Genomic DNA, 18,099 nt, shown 5'->3' on the forward strand with positions numbered 1-18,099 from the left:
TACCGCTCTGCAGACGGGAGTTTATTTAGGAGTAAAGTTGTGATCACAAAGGAGTTAGCATGGCAATTAATAGAAGTATTATATACTCCTTTGCAGCTACTTTTATAGTACATTTCAGGAGTACGTGCCTGTTCCTTTTAAGTAGTTTTGACAGGAAATTTTTGGAGAAATTTTTCTTACTATAGGGTTACATTTATGATTCCCAGATGAGTATATTACTTCACTTGATGCGGAAGCCGATTTGAAATAAAGTATTCGTATGGAAGGCTCATTTTAGAGCTTGATATTCCAGGATAAATGCGTCGATGAACTTACAGTGATTTAGTTCAAACAATATTTTATTGGGTACAAAACATTTGAGACATGTGTTCTGCAGCTTGCTTTCGACGGTTAGAGAGAACCAACGTCTTGGCCCCTGTAGAAAAGAAGAGTGTCTTAACCCACGCTGTCTTTGGGTACATAATTTAAATACCCAAAGGAATGAAAATAGAGATGCCACACTTGAAAGCAAGGAGGGAACCTTGAAATGCTTCGCTGTCAACATACAGGCTCCTTCTGAAAGAAAGATTAGAAAAACAAATGCATCAGTGGAATTGCACCTCTAAGCTTGAAGTATGACGTGCTTCAAGTGTAGAAGTCAACCGTTCAGAGTGCACTTTTCAATAAAGTAGGTATTATTGAAGTTTAAACGTTTTTTCATGACAAAAGATTAGCTAGCAGAACATAGTAGGTAATCAACTAGCTAATACATACCTGTACCCTGTCGGATGACAGCGGCTAAACGCGGTTTTCAGGGAATCACAAATTCCAGAGAGCCGCTTTCGTAAACGTTAAGGCAATACGGCGAATGGGAAGCAGCATCGATAGGGAACATTTTTTCCGCAAAGCATAAAACTAAAAAAAAATAAAATGGTCTTACTGAGGCACTTGCGCATTCGCGCTGCCTTTGGCTGCGTTCCTGCACCGAAAGAGGCCTCGAGATATAATTTTTTTTTACTTGTCAGAGGTTCCTCATGCTTTTCAGGCACCATATCAGAACCAATTACTGAAATCAAAACATGCAAACAAAAGACAGCGCTTTGCATACACGCAGCGGAAGCTTACATGCAATTTCCTTGATGGGAGAGCCCGCAGCTACGCATTTTCAGGACGTCCTCATTCTGTGTATAGGCCAAAGGCAGGGCAAGGGTGACTGACATAGCAGGCATTGTTAGGAATAGAAAGCTACCACCAGACCCACCCTCCCGCCGCCACCTGTCTTCTGTTAAGCTTTGCCCTCACATTCGTGGCCAGGGTTCAAAAGAAAACATTCTAGACAGGTCTATCTGGCTGGGTAAGGAATATACTTTCGGGAAAGAACGCCAACCAGAAAAAAAAAAAACATGTTTGGGAATCTTCTTGGTTCTTTCAGCAGGTGTGACTGCGAGTGAGTCACAGCTTGCCTTTTTTAAGCCTTCTGTTAGTCATCCGCCGGGTCACCGATCGTAGACAGTTGATGCAAGGATAGTTCCCTCGAAGTCAGTCTTGTCAACCCGCGTTTCCTTCCTTGTTCATTTGTTTGGCATCCGCTTTGTGCTGCTTCAGTTTTTCTGGGAAATGCTTGGCTTTCGCCAATGTACTACGTCCAGCACGAGCAGGGGATCTCGTACAGTGGCGTAAGCTTTATTCTTTTTCTTTCGCTGCCTTCCTGGGATCAGCAGTCTGAACCGGAACGCTTGCCTCCACGAGTTTCACATAATGGAATGTGTTCGGAAACTGCACGCGAAGTGGAAACTTCTTTTAACATTTTTCAAATGCGAAGAGCTTACAAGATACCACATTTTGGAACTAGACGCCTAACCATCCAGAAAAGGCAGCGTTCAGTATGGTTGAAACCTCATGTCCGCTGCCGAAAATCGCTGCAACGTTAAGATGCCACCAACTCGGAAAATGTAACAGTTTAGCTAATCTCCGTGAGCGCTAAGGCGTCGCCATGTCCTGTGCTATGACTGAAAAGAATAAAATCGCTTGCTTTGTTTGCATAACAAGGCCCTCTTAAAACACAGGAAAGGAAGCAACCGATTAGGGCACGGTTCTCAGCACTGTTTGTAATAACGTGACAAAAATTCACAGACCCCAAGGCTGTGCATTTTCACCTGTCATTGCCTGTACAGCTTTTCCACATTCATGGGGCGTGAACGCATGAAGAAAATTTGGTCCCTAGAAGAACTGACCGTACTTCCAGCTGTACATGTTAGCGTAACAGCCACGACTGCAGTGCCACACTCTTTTTTTCAGCCGCATGCAACAACAAATTTCTCAGATACTTACTTCATGCCTGCTGTGTGAGTTGGCTCCACCGGACCACAATGAAGCCTTTGCTGTTTTGCTGTTCTCGTTAAGCCTTTCATCTCGGCGCACCCGTGGTTCACAGCAAGTCTACGCACACTGAAAAGGGAGCGGCGTTAAGTGCATGCGCGTCTATGGCATCAAAGGAGAGTTTAATACTGCTTACCAGAACACACGACGATGATAATCCGGTCTTTAGTATTCTTGCAATACAGCGAAAGAACGAGGGGCCGACGATGTCGAGAAAACTGGTGCGTCACACACACATCGCCATGTCGGCGCGGCGAAACGGCAGCAGCCAACACTTGTATGCTGCGTAGACAATGAATGACTAGCCGCTGCTTCTGCACATATTGCTGGCTTGAGTGAGACGTTCATTGCAGCACGTTGCTGCTAAGGTCGATGATGTCCAGTCTTACGTCACGACAAGAGCGCGCAAAGGAGCGGGTGGCAAACTGGCGGCTTCGGGGAGGTCGACGCGTCACACACCGCCATGTTGGCTCGGCTGAGCTCGGCTGGCTAAGCCTCTCGCAGACTGCCGTCGCAGGCGATGCAACACCAAGCGTTCTCCGAATACACTGGGGGCTTCACAGGCACTGTCTGTGGCGCACCTTGGTGCGCGAGGTTGCGGCGATCCGGTGTCTTGTAACATGACAAACGTGCGTGAAGCAGCAAAAGCACAGGCGAGCAGGCAGCGACGACAGAGCCGGCGTCGTCACCTGCAAGTGCAGCGAACCGGCAGCTGCCACTAGGCGGCGGGCAGACACTAAGGAGTGCATAAAGGGCCTGAAGGAGTATTGAAGCCGACATACTCCTTCTTGGAAAAGTAGTAAAATCATGTAAATGCTTTATTTTACTCCTCGATTTCGCGACGGCAGTAAAAAAGGAGGATTTCCTCTTTTTTACTACTTAAAGTCGATTGCGCAATTTTCAATAAGGAGTTTAAAAGCGGACACTAGCCATTTATATTCCTATTTGGGCTTATTTGTGTTTACAGTGTGGAACTCCCCTTTTTTTTGTAAACACGGTGTTGGTCTCTATATCGGGATAAGGGCCGCACTCGTGTATGGGCCGCTGCACCCAACTTGAAGTCAATAACGTAAAGAAAAAAAATGCACAGATGATTACGACAGTCGGTAAAGCGAAGTTTGAGCGCAGCTCTTCACGTATTTAAGTGCCACCCTTCGAGATCTTCCCGTGGCAACCACCGTCTAGCTGTCCATTCCTCCGCTTTCGCCGTAGGAGGTGGCATTACGCTGTGCGACGACCTGCTGCCACCTACAAGGGGACCGGGTGACCTGCAGGTGATGTGTTACGCCACGGAATCCGCCGCCGCAGTAGAGATTCCGCCGAAAAACCCAGCGGAAAACCCGATCGGTCCAGGACCGATTTCTGCAGCCGGAAAAAATTCCGCATCGGCCAACAGGACGGCGAGTGGGAAGTCGCATTCCCGCGGTGAAAAACATGGCGGTGCCCTTCGAAGCAGGACGCCTCGCGTCGGAATGGATTCGTCGGTGTTACTGCCTTTTTCAGCATGTTCACAGGCAATAAATCGGACTCCGGTCTTTCGCTTCGCCTCATCTCGCCTATAAGAAAACAAGTATGTGATAAATTTGCTTTATTTTTATGCGAAGCATATTACTAGAGGTACACTACAGCCCTTCGCCGTGGTTACGCGCCGTGCACACCACGTGGTACAGTGACGTCACACCACGTGACATACCACGTGACACATGACGTCATGACAGAGGAAGACGGGGTCCACCTCGCGCCGTCGCTGTGGTTGCACGCCATGCAGACCACGTGGTACAGTGACGTCACACCACGTGACATACCACGTGACACATGACGTCACGACAGAGGAAGACGAGGGTCCATTTCGCGCCGTCGCTGTGGTTGCACGCCGTGCAGACCACGTGGTACAGTGACATCACACCACGTGACATACCACGTGACACATGACGTCACGACAGAGGAAGACGGGGGTACAGAGGCTAGAAGGTTTTCCTAGTGTCGTGAACGGCCGCCGTTTCAAGGGGCCCCTGTGAAACCGGTTTGGATGCACAGCGTAGGTGGCGCTGCAGCTGCCAGGCGTGCGGCTTTTGGCGCGCTATACACGCCGCGCCGTTCGCCCAGCCAGTTGGCAAATGCGCGCGGGCGATTTGTGACATTGAAGGTGATGCCACACATCACGCAATCACATGTGCATCCAAACGCATTCGAAAAAATGCGAGTAAACCTTGCACTTCAGCTGTTCAGTCAGGAGGTACTAAAGGGTATTTTCTTTTACCGGGACCATTTGCAAAGGGACAACGTCAGAAACATCGAACCGACAGAACGGTTTGTAAAACTAATGGAAAGACTAATTTTTATAATGTCATCTAGAGACTAGAATCCCATCAAAAGGCCTTCGTGCTGATTCAAGAAGTGCACAGTTTTTGAATGAGTTCATTGTTTTTCTCAAGGAATGGGAGGAACATGCTGCACAGTATGGTGGCGGCTTTTTAAGTGCAGGAACTGCCCTTGGCCTGCGTGTAACGATGCAAAGCACACTGTCGCTTGTAAAATACCTGACCACGTCGCTGCAATACAAGTACTTGTTGACTGCAAACCTAAGCCAAGACAGGATGGAGAATGTATTTGGGATTGTGCGCCAGTGCTTCGGTTGCAATGATCATCCAACTGTGGGGCAGTTTTTGATAATTATCAACAACCTTTCTTTCTACAGCCTCGCAAAGCCTCCAAAAGGAGCAAACGTACCTGCGGAAGTCGTGACTGCCCTCTTGCAACCATCTGATGTTCCCAAAGAAAAAAAATGAACGCATAACTGAACTTGTCGATAATTTACTGGATGGCGGAAACTTCGCTTCTGCTGCAGAGCTGCTCGAGGAGCACAGCAGAGAGAGAGAGATAACTTTTATTTTTCAGCTCAAGTCCGAGCCTTCTTAGTTGCCCGTTTGGTGGGCGCTATTTATCGGCGGTGGCAGAGTAGGGCCACGTGTCCCTTGGATGCGTCGGATGTGGGCGGCGAGGAGCGGCCAGAGGGTGGGCTGCAGAGAGGTTGGTGGAGCGGTCCATCGGGCCCGCGTGAGGTGAAAGGGGGGAGGCAAGGTATGCGAGGAAGGTATGGTGGGAGAGTTAGTTGCGCGGGGGCATAACCAATATGTATGAATGTTGGAGGGATGCTCTCCGCACACGAGACAGGCGGGTTTGCCAGGTTTATGAAGGATATAGTGGGAATACAGTTCGCAGGGAAGGGAGTTAGTCTGTGCCTGTCGAATTAGAGAGGCGTCAGCACGGCAAAGGAAATGGGAGGGTGACGGAAGGGTTCGTCGCATGTGCCGCAAATTGCGAAGGTGTTCGCGGCGGTCCTGTCGGTGTGTAGCGCGGTCTGCCTTGGGATTATAATGGGCTGGCCAGGCAGTCGGAGGGCCCGGTGGTATTTTTTCACGGGCCAGAGCATGAGCAAGCTCATTCTCCGGTATACCTTGATGACCAGGAATCCATTCAAGGCGGACATGGAGCGTAGGGTGGGCTGTTAGGTATTGCAGCAAAGTGTCTAGGATATGGGGAGGGAGTTTTTGAGATTCGAATGAGCGTATGGCAGCCTGAGAGTCTGCACGTATGGTGATGGTGGAGGACAGGTGGTCGTGAAGCGTAATCGCCTCTGCTATGGCCAGAGTTTCTGCGTCGGTTGAGGAGGGCACTCCTGTGTGGAGATGTGTGGAGGTGCTTCGAGGGCCGACTACTGCAGTAACTACTTGGTGCTCGAGGATATGGGCATCGGTATAGTAAGTGTCGTGGCCCAGTACGGGTAAATGGTTCGCCAGTGCTTCACGCCGCCCGGGGTTTATCGTTGGAGACATGTGGCGTGGAATGGGTTTTACAGTAAGACGCGGGAGGCTTTTCCACGGGGGAGCAGATGGTTGAAGCGGGGGTAGTTGGGAAATGGTGTGTCCGAAAAGGCTGAGGAGGTCTCTGCCTTGCTCGGAGGTAGAGAGACGGTGTATCTGGGCTCGGTGGTGTGCTGCTGCGCGTTCTTCGAGGGAGTTGAAAATGGCGGCGTCTGCGATCAGAGCATTTGCGGCGTAGATGGGAACTCCCATGGCTAATCGAGTGAAGCGACGCAGAGAGGCTTCCAGTTTGCTTACTTGAGAGGATGTGAGGCGTTGATAGGGGTAGGCGTACATGACCCTCGAATAAACGAGTGCTTCTATAACTCGACGGAGTTCGTGTTCTCTGAGTCCATGCTTTTGACGAGATATGCGGGACAGCATGTGGCGAATTTGGTTCAGTTGTTGCAGGAGTTGGCTAAGCCACACGTTGCACTTGCCATCTTGTTGAAAAGTGAAGCCAAGGATCTTGATGTGGCTCCGTCGGGGAATAGGGGTTTGCGCGAGAGAGAGTTGAATGAGTTCGCGGTAAGAAGAAGCGGTTTTTTGAGGAGCGTTAGAAACCACGATGTATTCCGACTTTTCGGCGGAACAACTCATACCTATGCGGCGTGCATGCTCCTGAACGACGTCGAGGCCTTGCTGCAAAGTGGATTCTAGTTACCCGGCGTTTCCTGTGGTAGACCAGAGAGAGATATCATCCGCATATATAGCGTGGCGTAGGCCAGGAATTTCAGCGAGTTTTCGGGGCAGTTCTTTCATTGCCAAGTTGAAAAGCATAGGTGAAAGAATGGATCCCTGTGGTGTACCTGCGGTGAGGGGAAAGGGGGCGGAAGGTGTGCCGTCGGGGCCAATGATTCGGAGGGTCCTGTCTGTAAGAAAGTCTTTGATGTAGTTGAACATGCGGACCCCAGGGCGAGTGTCTGCCAGGTTGGTGAGAATTGCGGAGTGGGCGACATTATCAAAAGCCTTTTTGATATCCACGCCGGTCAAAACTCGAAGCTGTGCGCTGCTTGGGAAGGCGTACAAATCCTCATAGATTTGCCGTCCAATGTCTTGTGTGCATACGTGGGCGCGGAATCCGACCATAGTGGGAGCAAGACAGCGATTGGTATGCAGGTGCCATTCGAGGCGGGTAAGGGCCATCTTCTCCATCAGCTTCCCTAGGCAAGAAGTCATGGATATAGGTCGGAGGTTAGTGATGAGCGCAGAGGATTTTCCTGGTTTCGGAATCATAATTACGTGTGCCTCTTTCCATGCAGCGGGAATTTTCCCGGAGCGCCAAACAGTATTAATAATCTGAATAAGTTCGTCTAGTTTTGAATCGGGGAGATTACGGAGTATACCATAGGTAACTTTATCTGGGCCGGGTGCTGTGTTTCGCTTAAGGGAGCGTAGAGCAGCCTGAAGTTCGGCGAATGTAAAGTCGGAATTCATTCCTTGTTCGTCTGCTTCTTCTTCGGTGTAAGGGTATGACGGGGAGCTGGCAGGAGAAGTAGAGGATGGGTAAAATTGATTTCGGATTTGCTCAACCAGCTCTTCTTGTGAGACGGAGAGGGCCAACTGTAGCTTTTGAAGTGTGTTACGAGGTTTACCCTGTCCAAGTAGGGTGCGCATAATGTGCCAGACTTATGGAGTGTGGAGTCTCTCGACCATGTCATCACAGAGCTGAAGCCAGTTGTTCGTGGCTAGTTGGTCAGCGTATTCTTGGGCTGCTTGCGTTAGTTCAGCAACTTTTCTTTTCAATGCGTGGCTAGATCTACAGTTGCGCCAAGCTTTTATGGCCCGGCGACGTTGTTTCCATAGCCCAAGTAGGTGTGTGTCAATGTATGGATAGTCGGGAGATCGGTGGATATGTTTGGTGTGTTGGGAGACGGTCTCCATAATGGCGCTACATCATTTTTCGGGGTCCTCGAGTGAGACTGATAAGGAGTCGAGGGCCGGCCGAGCCTTTGGCCAGTCTACGAGCATAGTGGGAGGTAGATGTGTTCCGGGTGGTCTGGAGGGTCGCTGGGACGTGAGCGTTATCTGAAGAATACAGTGATCACTCCCCATCGTGTCACCCGTATTACTCCAAGAAGCGCGGAGATCGCTGCGAATCCATGCGAGGTCGGGGTTTGTGTCGGATTGTGCTCCACATCCTAGACGTGTAGGCATGAACGTGTCATTCAGGAGGGTGAGGTGATGAATACTGGCGAAGCGGTCGAGTTTTCGTCCGGAGGCTGAAGTACGGTCGTATCCCCATGCAGGGTGTGGGCAGTTGAAGTCACCAAGAAGGACGAAAGTAGTAGGGACATTAGAGGCAGGAAGGGCCGTATGCAAAGGTGGGATGCTGGTTTTGGAGTCGGAGGGAGTCCAGTAGCAGTTTAAAATCGTGATACGGTGACCCTGATAGGTGGAGTGTGTCAGGACATGCTCTTTCGTCCCGGAGTTGAGGTGGGATGTATCTTCCTGAATGGTGGGTATCGTGCGCCGTATGTATGTAACCGTCAAAGTCGGCGGAGGAGGGGGCGTTTGATGTCCTTTTCTCTTCATGACTATACTTGGCTGAGTAAAATGGTCGTAACCTGGCAGAGAAAAGGCACCGTGCGTTTCCTGCAGTGCGATAACGTCTGGGTTAACGCCAGTAATCTGCATGTGTTGCAAGAGGGCATTTTTCTTGCGACGAAAACCGCGGCAGTTCCACTGCCAAATAATTAGAGGGTTTTGGGGTGGGGATGTGTGTCGCATGATATCACTCATCATGCCGGTCTTCCTCCATTGTGTCGAGGTTAGGCACTAGAGGGGCGCTTGCGCGCTTTCGAGGGGGAGCATTGGAGTCTGCGTCGGGAGAGGGTGGGGCAGAGGACGCGAGGAAGAGGAGATGGTGCTCTAGTTGCTCGACGCGAGCCGTCAGTTGTTGTAAGGCCAATAGGACGGGAGCAAGGGATTGCTGTATGAGAGCAATAGCGTTGTCGGTAGGGAGGGGTGAAAGTGGAGTAGGTGTGGAGGGGCGTGAGTAAAACCGGTTTTGGAAGGACGGGAGAGGGGGTGCGATGGATGTGGGAGATGGACCGCTCACCTGGTGACTTGGTGGAGTCTGTGACTGCATCACGGAAGCTTGCGGTTTAGTAGAGGAGGTGGAGGTGCTGGTTGCCGCACCAGAAGTGGTGGACGGTGGCCGCTTGGCAGAGGGCTTGGTTCGAGATTGACTTCTTTGCGCGGTCTCGTGCCCCGGGCTGTTGCTGCTGCTGCTGCAGGAGAGCTGAAGGGCCTCGTAGCGGTTCGAGGTAGGCAGGGGCGGCCAGATGGTCGCGTCGGCTTTAGGGGGTGGAGGGGCGGCGCGGACGCGATGGCGTCGTTGGGCGCGGTGCCACTTTAGGACTGCAGCGTCGGCGTCTTTCCTTGCGGGGCATTCAGGATGAGACGGTGTGTGGTCGCCCTTGCAGTTCCAGCAATGTGGTTCACATTCGTGTGGGATAGTCGTTGGGTCTTGGTCAGGAGGAAACGGTTGGCTGCAAATCGAGCACCGAACAAGGCTAGGCTTGTTAGGACAGACGTCGGCACGGTGTCCTATGGCGTGACAATGCGTGCATTGTTTGCTGTGCGGCTTTTGCGGGTAGACGCGGTACACTCCGCTGTAGAAGACGGCATAGCGTGGTAGACGGGGCCCTTCGACGGTGAGCAGAAGTGTGTTGGTACGTCCGAGACGGCGGGCGCTTAGGAGTCGGGTGCCGTCAACACGAAGGTTAGCGGCAAAGTCGTCTTCGGTAAAGTCCATGGTGATGCCGTGTATAAGACCACGGGCGTTAAGGGGGTCGTTAGCTACGTACGAGGTGACTTCGTACTGTATGTTGTTCAGTGAAACTTGCTTGAGTTGGAGCAGCTTGTCCGCAGCGGCTGGGCGGTGGGTATCGATGGCCAGGATGTTTTGCGAGGTGCGGAGTTTGATGTAGGTATTCTAACGTTCAGTCTTGGTTAGGCGGGCGGAATCCATGACGGACCGACAGAGCACAGGGAATAAAGTGTTGCCGAGGTTGAGGTGGTTCGCAAATTTCATGACGATCGTGGCTGCGGTGGCTTGCCGGGGCGCCGCGGGAGCACAGTGCTTGTGATTCAGCGCCTGGGCTGCTGACTGGCTAGGCGAGCTCCCCGCCGTTCCGGCTGCGAGCATGCTGGCGAGCGGGGGGCGTTGCCCCGGCGGTGCAGATGTAGGCTTGGCTTAGCGCGCCCGGCGTGGGCGGCCAGCCAGATGCTGATGTGCCAAAAAACGGCGCAGAACGCTTGGAATTTTGGTTACCAGGCGTACAGGCGATGAAGTAGCGCTCCTGTAGAACGGTTGGTGGCGATCCGAGGTCAGGAACCTGGACGTAGACGTGATTTTGCTGGAGCTCGGTGTGCGCACAGCCGATCACGGTGGCGCTGGTGGCGCCCTCCGGAGCACAGCAGCCTGAGCGATCATCAGGGCTGTGTAGACAAAAAAACTGACAGCAGACTAATTTTTTATGTAGCTGGGTATGTTGTCAGAAAAATCCTTAAAAGATTTCCTTGCCCCGAATGTGCAACTTGTTTCAGCACTTCGCCTTTGCAAGCCGAGTCAAACAACAATGCCTCACTTACTCGAAATTTTGACCATGGAGGCTTAGTTTATCCATCAAGGCCAACTGAACAGCTCATAGCTAAGCTTGAGGACGCATTTACGGTGTTTTCAGCCGCAATGAGCTATACGCAGATAGCATGGTCAGCTTTCTGCATTTTCTTCAGGGACGTGAGCTTCAAGGTGTGGGCTGCGCGGAGCATGGACGTCGAATTACGACAGAAGTGGTCAAGTTTTACGCCTTGACTAGGATGCATTTCCTTGTAAAGTCGGTAAACAAAGAGCGCGGCGCGCAGCGCGAAAAGAAAAAGTTGCTGAAAATGAGGCGCTGTCAGTAGCCTCGCACATGGCACTTCGCACAAAAAAAGGCATTAGTACAGGGTCGTCCACTCTTAGTTAGAACCCGCTAGCGCATGGCCGCACACTTCTGAGGGCCACCGCGTGCGACACAGTCGCTCATCGCAGCAAAGTGGCGCAGGAGAAGGTGTACCTGGACGTGGTGCCTCGCGTCATCTGCCACTTCGTTTCGAAGCGCAGCCGTTTCGGACGCAGTGACCGTCTAAAGAGCACGGTCACGCACTAGCGCATTCAAACTAAGAGTGGACGACCCTGTACATTGTTGTCAGGGAACCTTGTGTAATAAAGACGTTCCACCCTGCAATTTGTGCCGCTTCCTTTTCTCATTTCGGTATCATGTACAAAATCCGTTTTTACGCTTCTTTACGGCGCAGTAGGTGAGGCCCGACGTGACGCTTGCATTTGCTCCTGCCGCGGCACACTGTCGGTGTTACAGCTAGTCCGTGTCGAATCTAAATGAGAAGAGAACCTATGCCAGTGTTTGCACCGTCTTTAACACTTTAACGCCTTGTCAAAGCAGTGATAGCAACCCACACACGATCAACCGACTGAACCAGCGAGCACTACCCATAGGGGCTTCTTGCGCCCGCCCGCACGCCAGCGGGCGGCAGCGCCATCTGCCTTGAGCATAGCAAGTTATTTCAGCTGCGCCGGCTCGGTCGCGACACTAATAATAGTGATTATTGCCGCGGTAGTGCGCTGGGAGAAGGGGGGGGGGGTGAAATGTGGGAAAGCTCAGCCTAGTAATTGCCTCCACGACGCGACACTAGGAAAACCTTCTAGCCTCTGTAACGGGGGTCCACCTCGCGCCGTCGCTGTGGTTGCACGCCGTGCAGACCACGTGGTACAGTGACGTCACACCACGTGACATACCACGTGACACATGACGTCACGACAGATCGCCGTCACGTGCTGGGAGAGGGAGAACGATGCCATCGCACAGACGCCGGAATGTCCTCGAGCGGCATTCCCGCGCATTTCGAACGCGCGTTCACACTCGGTGTAGGTGAAACGCTCGCTCCACCGGGCAGGCAGACGCGGCTTCCGTGGCAATCCAGGCGGTCAGCCAACGCGCGTCTCGGGGTTAGTCGGCGTTCCGTTGTAGCCATGCCGTTGTCTTCCCCCACCACGAAGGCTTCTAGTGGTTGTATTAAAATGACCAAGTATTCAACCAAGGAAAGCCATGTATTACCAAGCCTAGCCACCAATATGCTTCGCATCTGACTAGGCTTAACCTTAGCTAAGCCTCAGCCATTTTTTTGTTTAAACTGACGATTCCACCGCTTTTAGGCTTAATAGGACCGTCGGTTTGTTGTCAACAATGGTTCCCGTCCTAAAGATCGGATGGCGCCACTAGGCTGAACTTACCGGTACGTCTCTGTTCGCATACTCTGAACTAAACAAAAGTGATAATGTGAGAAATGGCGAAATGCTCCGTATACTAGCCGCGTTTAGCGTACGTAAGCATTAGCTTACGGTACTACGTAGGCAGCGTCGATTAATATCCACACAGACAACGAACAGCGACGAGGTGGCCGAGTAGCATGAACGAGGCAGCACTTTGGCGGCATAGGATTTCGCTCGCTCCCGCCGCCGAATGCCCACGAGTGAACCAGCCTTAAGAGCTGCGCTCTAAAAATACCTATATCTTGTGAAATCAACTCCTCTGCTTCTGTGCACGCTCTCCCGTAGGAGCCGCCAGATGACGACAGCTTCCTGCGTCTATACCTATTATTATTCTGCAGCGTGCATCGCTCTGCAACGAAGTGCTATCTGTGGCGGTCAAAGTTTCGTCAGCCCAGTTTGACGTCATTTGTATTTGTGACGCATCTTGAGCCGTTCGTTTTGCCAGTCTGCCTGAGGCGACAGCTTCCGTTGGAAAATAGGCGCTTAGAAGTGTTGGACGGAGCAGCAAGCTTTGAGTTGTCGAACAAGCATAATAAAAATTGGACTACTAAGCTACAGTACGCTTTCAATTTGCGTGTGAAATTCTCTGAGTTTTATAACACAAATGCAACTAAGCGTATTAAGTAGTAGTGTTTGTGACCATTACTGCTGTTACAGACAATATGCACTAATGGTAACTGAATGAAATATGACCTCCATTTGGCATTTATTTTCATAGTTTTAAACCAATGTAATTCCACCCTTTGTTCTTGCCCTAATAAAGTAATAAACGACCTTCAGGCAGCTTTTAAACAAAATCAGCTTTGCTGGTTCCTTTTAAATTGTAATCTAATCTGGCCATTTTTCCCATTTCTGGAATTTTAGAAAAATTAAACACGCCCTTTGGGATCGGCCACACATCAGAGCCACTAAACAGGACACCGTAAAATAGATACTCAGACACACATGCCCTAAGGACTGGGAGAGCTGGCTTGTTGCACTGCCGGGAATGGAATTACGCCTACTGCCACTCTGGCACAGTGCACTGTACGAGGAGTAAAAATCTTTTTCCTGCGAGAGCTTCAAAAAATAATATTTCTCTCTCTCTCTTATAGGGCTGCTTGTAAGTATGAAAGTCTGGAAAATGAGCGATAGGACCGTAACAAGATTATTTAAACATTTTCAAGAATTGTGCTGTAATAAAGGATTCATGAGGGTTTAAACACCCGAACCGGACACCGTAGGGAAGACCTCGGGAAATTTCACCCCACTGCCGTTCTTTCACGTGGACTAGCATCGCACAGTACACGGGCATCTGGCATTACACCTCTATCGAAATGCGACCGCCGTGGCCGGGATCGAACCTGCACGTACGAGGTCAGCAGCCGAGCGGCATACCAACTAAGCCACGCAGCGGCTTTGAGCCGTAGAAACGTTATACATTATTAAATAACGTTATATTTTGCCTGTATAAACCAAATCGCATATTTAATGGAACGAAGAAGACTAAAAGGGAACAAAAACAAGAAAAGACCTGCTGTCGCAATCGACATAAATGGCGAGGGGAAAGTGAACCATTTGATGCATTTCAGAAGTGAGCGTATTTAGCTTACCAATTCGTATGTGAAGCCTGAAAAAGGTTAGGAATGCCTAAGAAGCATAACATAAAAACGCCTTTATTTGACCTCCTATCACACTGCGCAGTTTTAAGGCTTCGCGCTTCTCGCACTGTGAAGATAAAAAAACATCTCCGGATTGCAAGTCTACCTTTCGTGTAGGAATTCATTGTCATATCTGAACGGTTCGAAAGAATTGAGGAGAACAGCTACACGCGAGATCGCAACTTTAGCCCCATCTTGGCACTCTGTACATCTTGTGTAACGGCCTGAAGCTGGCGATCAGGAGCGTAACCACGGCAGGCACGCTGACCGTACCTCACTGAAAATCAGTATCCGCTTTGTAGTTAGAACGCCGCGGCGGCTTAGTTGCTATGGCGTCCTGCTGCTGACCCGAAGGTCCAGGACCGAATCCAGGCCGCGGTAGCCGCATTTCGAAGGAGGCGGAATTCCTTTCTTCAATCCCTTCTTTTTATCCCCTCTTTACAGCGCCTTTCGGGTGTCCTCCGAGATATCCAGAGAGATACTGCGTCATTTACTTTCCTCAAAATCAGTTTTCATTTTCGTTTAAATCGAAAAACACCCGATGCTGCGCGATCAATCTGAGTGCACGGTAAAGAAGACGACGTGGTTCATACTTTGAGAACTATCCTACGGCGTCCCTCATACTTGCACCTTCGGGATGTTAAATGCCACCAACCAAACCAGTACTTACAAAACATGCCCGCAGGAAAGCTAATCAGAACCATTCACTTGATTACCAGCACATCATCTGTCTCTGCACGTATTCCGTAGCTGTGAAATAGTGGCTGCCATTTTTAAGGTGTAAAAAGGTGTATCTTCACGGTTGATGCTAGCCAAGACGCATGGACGCATATTTTCAACCACGTGAGGTCATTCGTCGGTATCTTTTTTTCAAAATTTACACTCTTGTTATACTTTTCAGCAAGTGTAGAAGCAGCGCGGACAGAAAAAAACGAAAACCTGCCGATTTTTGCGCCTCATTTTTCATGACAAGCATCGTTTGCGAGAAAGCGGCTGTCCTTTACTTCCTGCCCGATCCCTCGAAGAGAGTAACCACAAGCGAACAACCGGTCGCCCTGCGGCGGAGAGGGCTTCAGAGCAAGGCCGTTGACTTTCTGGATTCCTCTTCTGGCTACTGAAATGAAGGAACATTAGTCGCTGGCTCTCCCGCCTTCAGCGGCTTCCTGTCCAGGCCCCAGTCGTTCTCCCGCTGCTCACGAGTGCGGTCACAGTGGCGCATCGCTCCGGCGCCCCGCTCGCCTGATCTCCCTCACCGTGCTCGCCTTGAGGTGGTCTTGGACCATTTCTCAGGTCTGCGGTTGCTTGCCGGTGTTCCTCTTTGTGACGTTCTGCGGCCGCCGACGCTCGATCTCTCCTAAACCTTCTAGAAAAGCCTTTTTTCGGGCCGTCCTCGCTACTGCGGCGGCTTCAAAGCAGCGGAGAAAAAGACAACGCAGGATGGAACAAGACAAAGCTAATTTTTTTTTTGTTTCCTAATAATAAAGTTTGCCTTGCTTGCTCCTTTGGGCTGTTCCTCGGACTTGATTCCTGTTACTGCCACCGCTCCCTCCTCTGGTCACCTGCCGCCCTTGCTCGTCCGTTTGGGCCGCCTTCCTCCGCGCCGCACGGCCGTCTGCCCCTCGTCGAGGGTGCTCTTCTCTCTCCTACTCTTCTAGCCCTTACGGCCGCGTGCGCTGCGCGCCTCGGCGCCGGCTGCGGCTTCTTCTCAGGCAGGCCTGAGCGCTCCGGGGTTGGCCACAGCTTTGGGAGCACTTGGTAAGGGCGGCATAGAAGTCCTTCACTTGCGCTCGGCCTTCACTCTCTCCGCTTGACGTGGAGGCGGCAGCACGGAACAGCGAGCGGCAGGACCGCGAGAACGAGCTGGCTTCAGGCAGGGCGGCAGGGGCGAGAGGCCTGGAAAGACGATGCGGCACTCTTAAGGGGCACAGTCCAAGGTCAGCAACCCACTCTCCCGATCGACCGAACACCTCGAAAGGTTATAAACTGCGCAAAAAGACGCGCACAGGAGGTAAAGAAGAGAACACGACACCACGGGCGCAGAATGTCAAGCTAATGCAAGGAAGCAAAAGAACAGACTATTTAAGCTGGGAACCCAAGGCGCGCGACAACGTATGTCACATGCGCATGTACCGATAATGAGAGGGAAGAGAAGTGTACAATATAACTGGTAACAATATTTATGGCCAGGTGAATCAACAAGAATATATGAAACCGCATCACAGCAGAATTCATGTAAAAACACAAAAAAACTATCAAAACAAAGATGTAATGCTGGCAAATCGTCTCTTAACAAATAACTGGAGCTAAAGGTGGAAAGTTACAGAATAAAAACACGCTATCGAAACTCGGAACCTAAATGGTAAAATGCAAAACAACAGTTAAGAAGAGAAAGGCTACGGTGAGGTGGTAAAATGCGAAATGACTACGTGGATGGCGGAACCTAAAAGTCAATCAACGTGAGTAAGGGTGAAGGTGACGTGGCAAAATATGGGAAACCATTTGAAACTGTCAAAACAAGCATGAGGGAAGGGTAACAAGATTGAGCAAATGAACTGGCGTAAAAAAACAGGCAAATGGTTAAATGTGTAGCCTAAAACCCGTGGACTGGTGAAGACAGAAACACTGAAAATAGCACGTGAAAAGTTGCAAAATATTTTAAAACGGCGTTTTAGAAAAGGGATTTCGTTTGGTAAAAGCAAAATGGACGACGTGCTCATACATTCCTAGTTTCCTTTCGATGGGAACAAAAAGGTTTTGTTTTTCAATTATCAATTTGCAAGTAATTATTTTTTGCCTTCACCCTTACCTTCGAATTCCTTACAACACTAGTCTAGGTTCCCTCATCAGTTATTCATTATTTCCAACTTATCCTCGCGTGCCCTTTCATTAAAACACCTACCCGTTTGTCCAATGTGGAACCTGCCACAGGTGAAGGAAAATTATTACACAACCTCAGGGTTGGCCTGTTTGCTACCAACGGTTAAACATTTAGTCCTCGAAACCTGCACACGGCTTCCTCGCCCCACAGTTAGTCCTTTTGCTTACCAACCGCCAACTCTGAGGACTAGCGATCGTCGTTACTCCCGAAAGGATGAAAAATCGCTTACAGTGTATTTAGAACTTCCAAACGACATCAACATGCAGTGTTGGAGAGTTGTTGACTACGTAATCGAGCAAAAGTACTTCTTTATGTCGCGATAAACAAGTGGCAACCGTTTTGCTGATTTTAAACATTTGTGCATCGCACACCACTTATTTACCGCATCAGCATTTCTCTGCAATTTGTCGAAATTAAAAATAAATTCCACTAAAGAGAATAACTTCAGACCACCTGCGAACTGACATATTTTTCAATGCTTTAGAGAGCATAAAACTTTGTTCTTAAAGACACTGAGTGGTAGTAGCGGCAATTGTGACCTTTGCATCACAGCACAATGGGCAAGATAACTTGAAGATGAGTATGCTCCTTAAATGAGGATACTGCAGAGGTGACTGAGCTAATTTTTTGAATCGCACACTAAGAGATGGTGATAGTCCACAAAGTCGAAGCTTCTCCATGAGCAACTCACGGCATGGCAGCCACTTGAGACTCTTTTGTAAGGTGTTAATTTACGCCATCGACGTGTTCTCTAGGCGGCATAGTTTATGGCTACAAGTTTTGTGTCTACATAGGGAGCAAGTAAAAATCCACATGATTCATTGCACAATTTGCCCCTGAAAGAAAGAAAGACACAGCTATGAATAACGCGTGGCAACTCTTTGAGAGAGAGACTACAAAAGCTAAACTGGTCTAAGTTTCATATACAGGTACGACACCAAAAAGCCTGTCTTAATATACCCTTCATATGCATTATGACTCCGGTCTTTCCTAGTTCCTTCTGTCGGTCTTATTTGTTCA

At 50.1% G+C, this 18,099-nt stretch overlaps 1 protein-coding gene and 1 long non-coding RNA gene across 2 annotated transcripts in view; both read right to left on the reverse strand.

Annotated features, from left to right (window-relative positions):
• Positions 1–373: 373 nt before the first annotated feature.
• Positions 374–3,326, reverse strand: LOC149354712 (uncharacterized). The gene is made up of 3 exons (XR_016291378.1): positions 2,495–3,326; positions 2,311–2,427; positions 374–555 (listed from the first exon to the last, which is right to left on the reverse strand). It is a non-coding gene; the product is annotated as an uncharacterized LOC149354712 (long non-coding RNA).
• A 12,542-nt stretch (positions 3,327–15,868) lies between these two features.
• Positions 15,869–18,099, reverse strand: part of LOC149354713 (uncharacterized) — a 49,019-nt gene continuing 46,788 nt past the window's right edge. The window contains exon 9 of the mRNA XM_089576026.1: positions 15,869–16,094. The gene's annotated coding sequence lies outside the window, so the exon portion shown is untranslated. The remainder of the gene's footprint in view (positions 16,095–18,099) is intronic.

This window comes from Amblyomma mixtum, chromosome 3 (genome assembly GCF_055824585.1).
Source record: "Amblyomma mixtum isolate Tamu chromosome 3, ASM5582458v1, whole genome shotgun sequence".
Lineage (NCBI taxonomy): Eukaryota > Metazoa > Arthropoda > Arachnida > Ixodida > Ixodidae > Amblyomma > Amblyomma mixtum.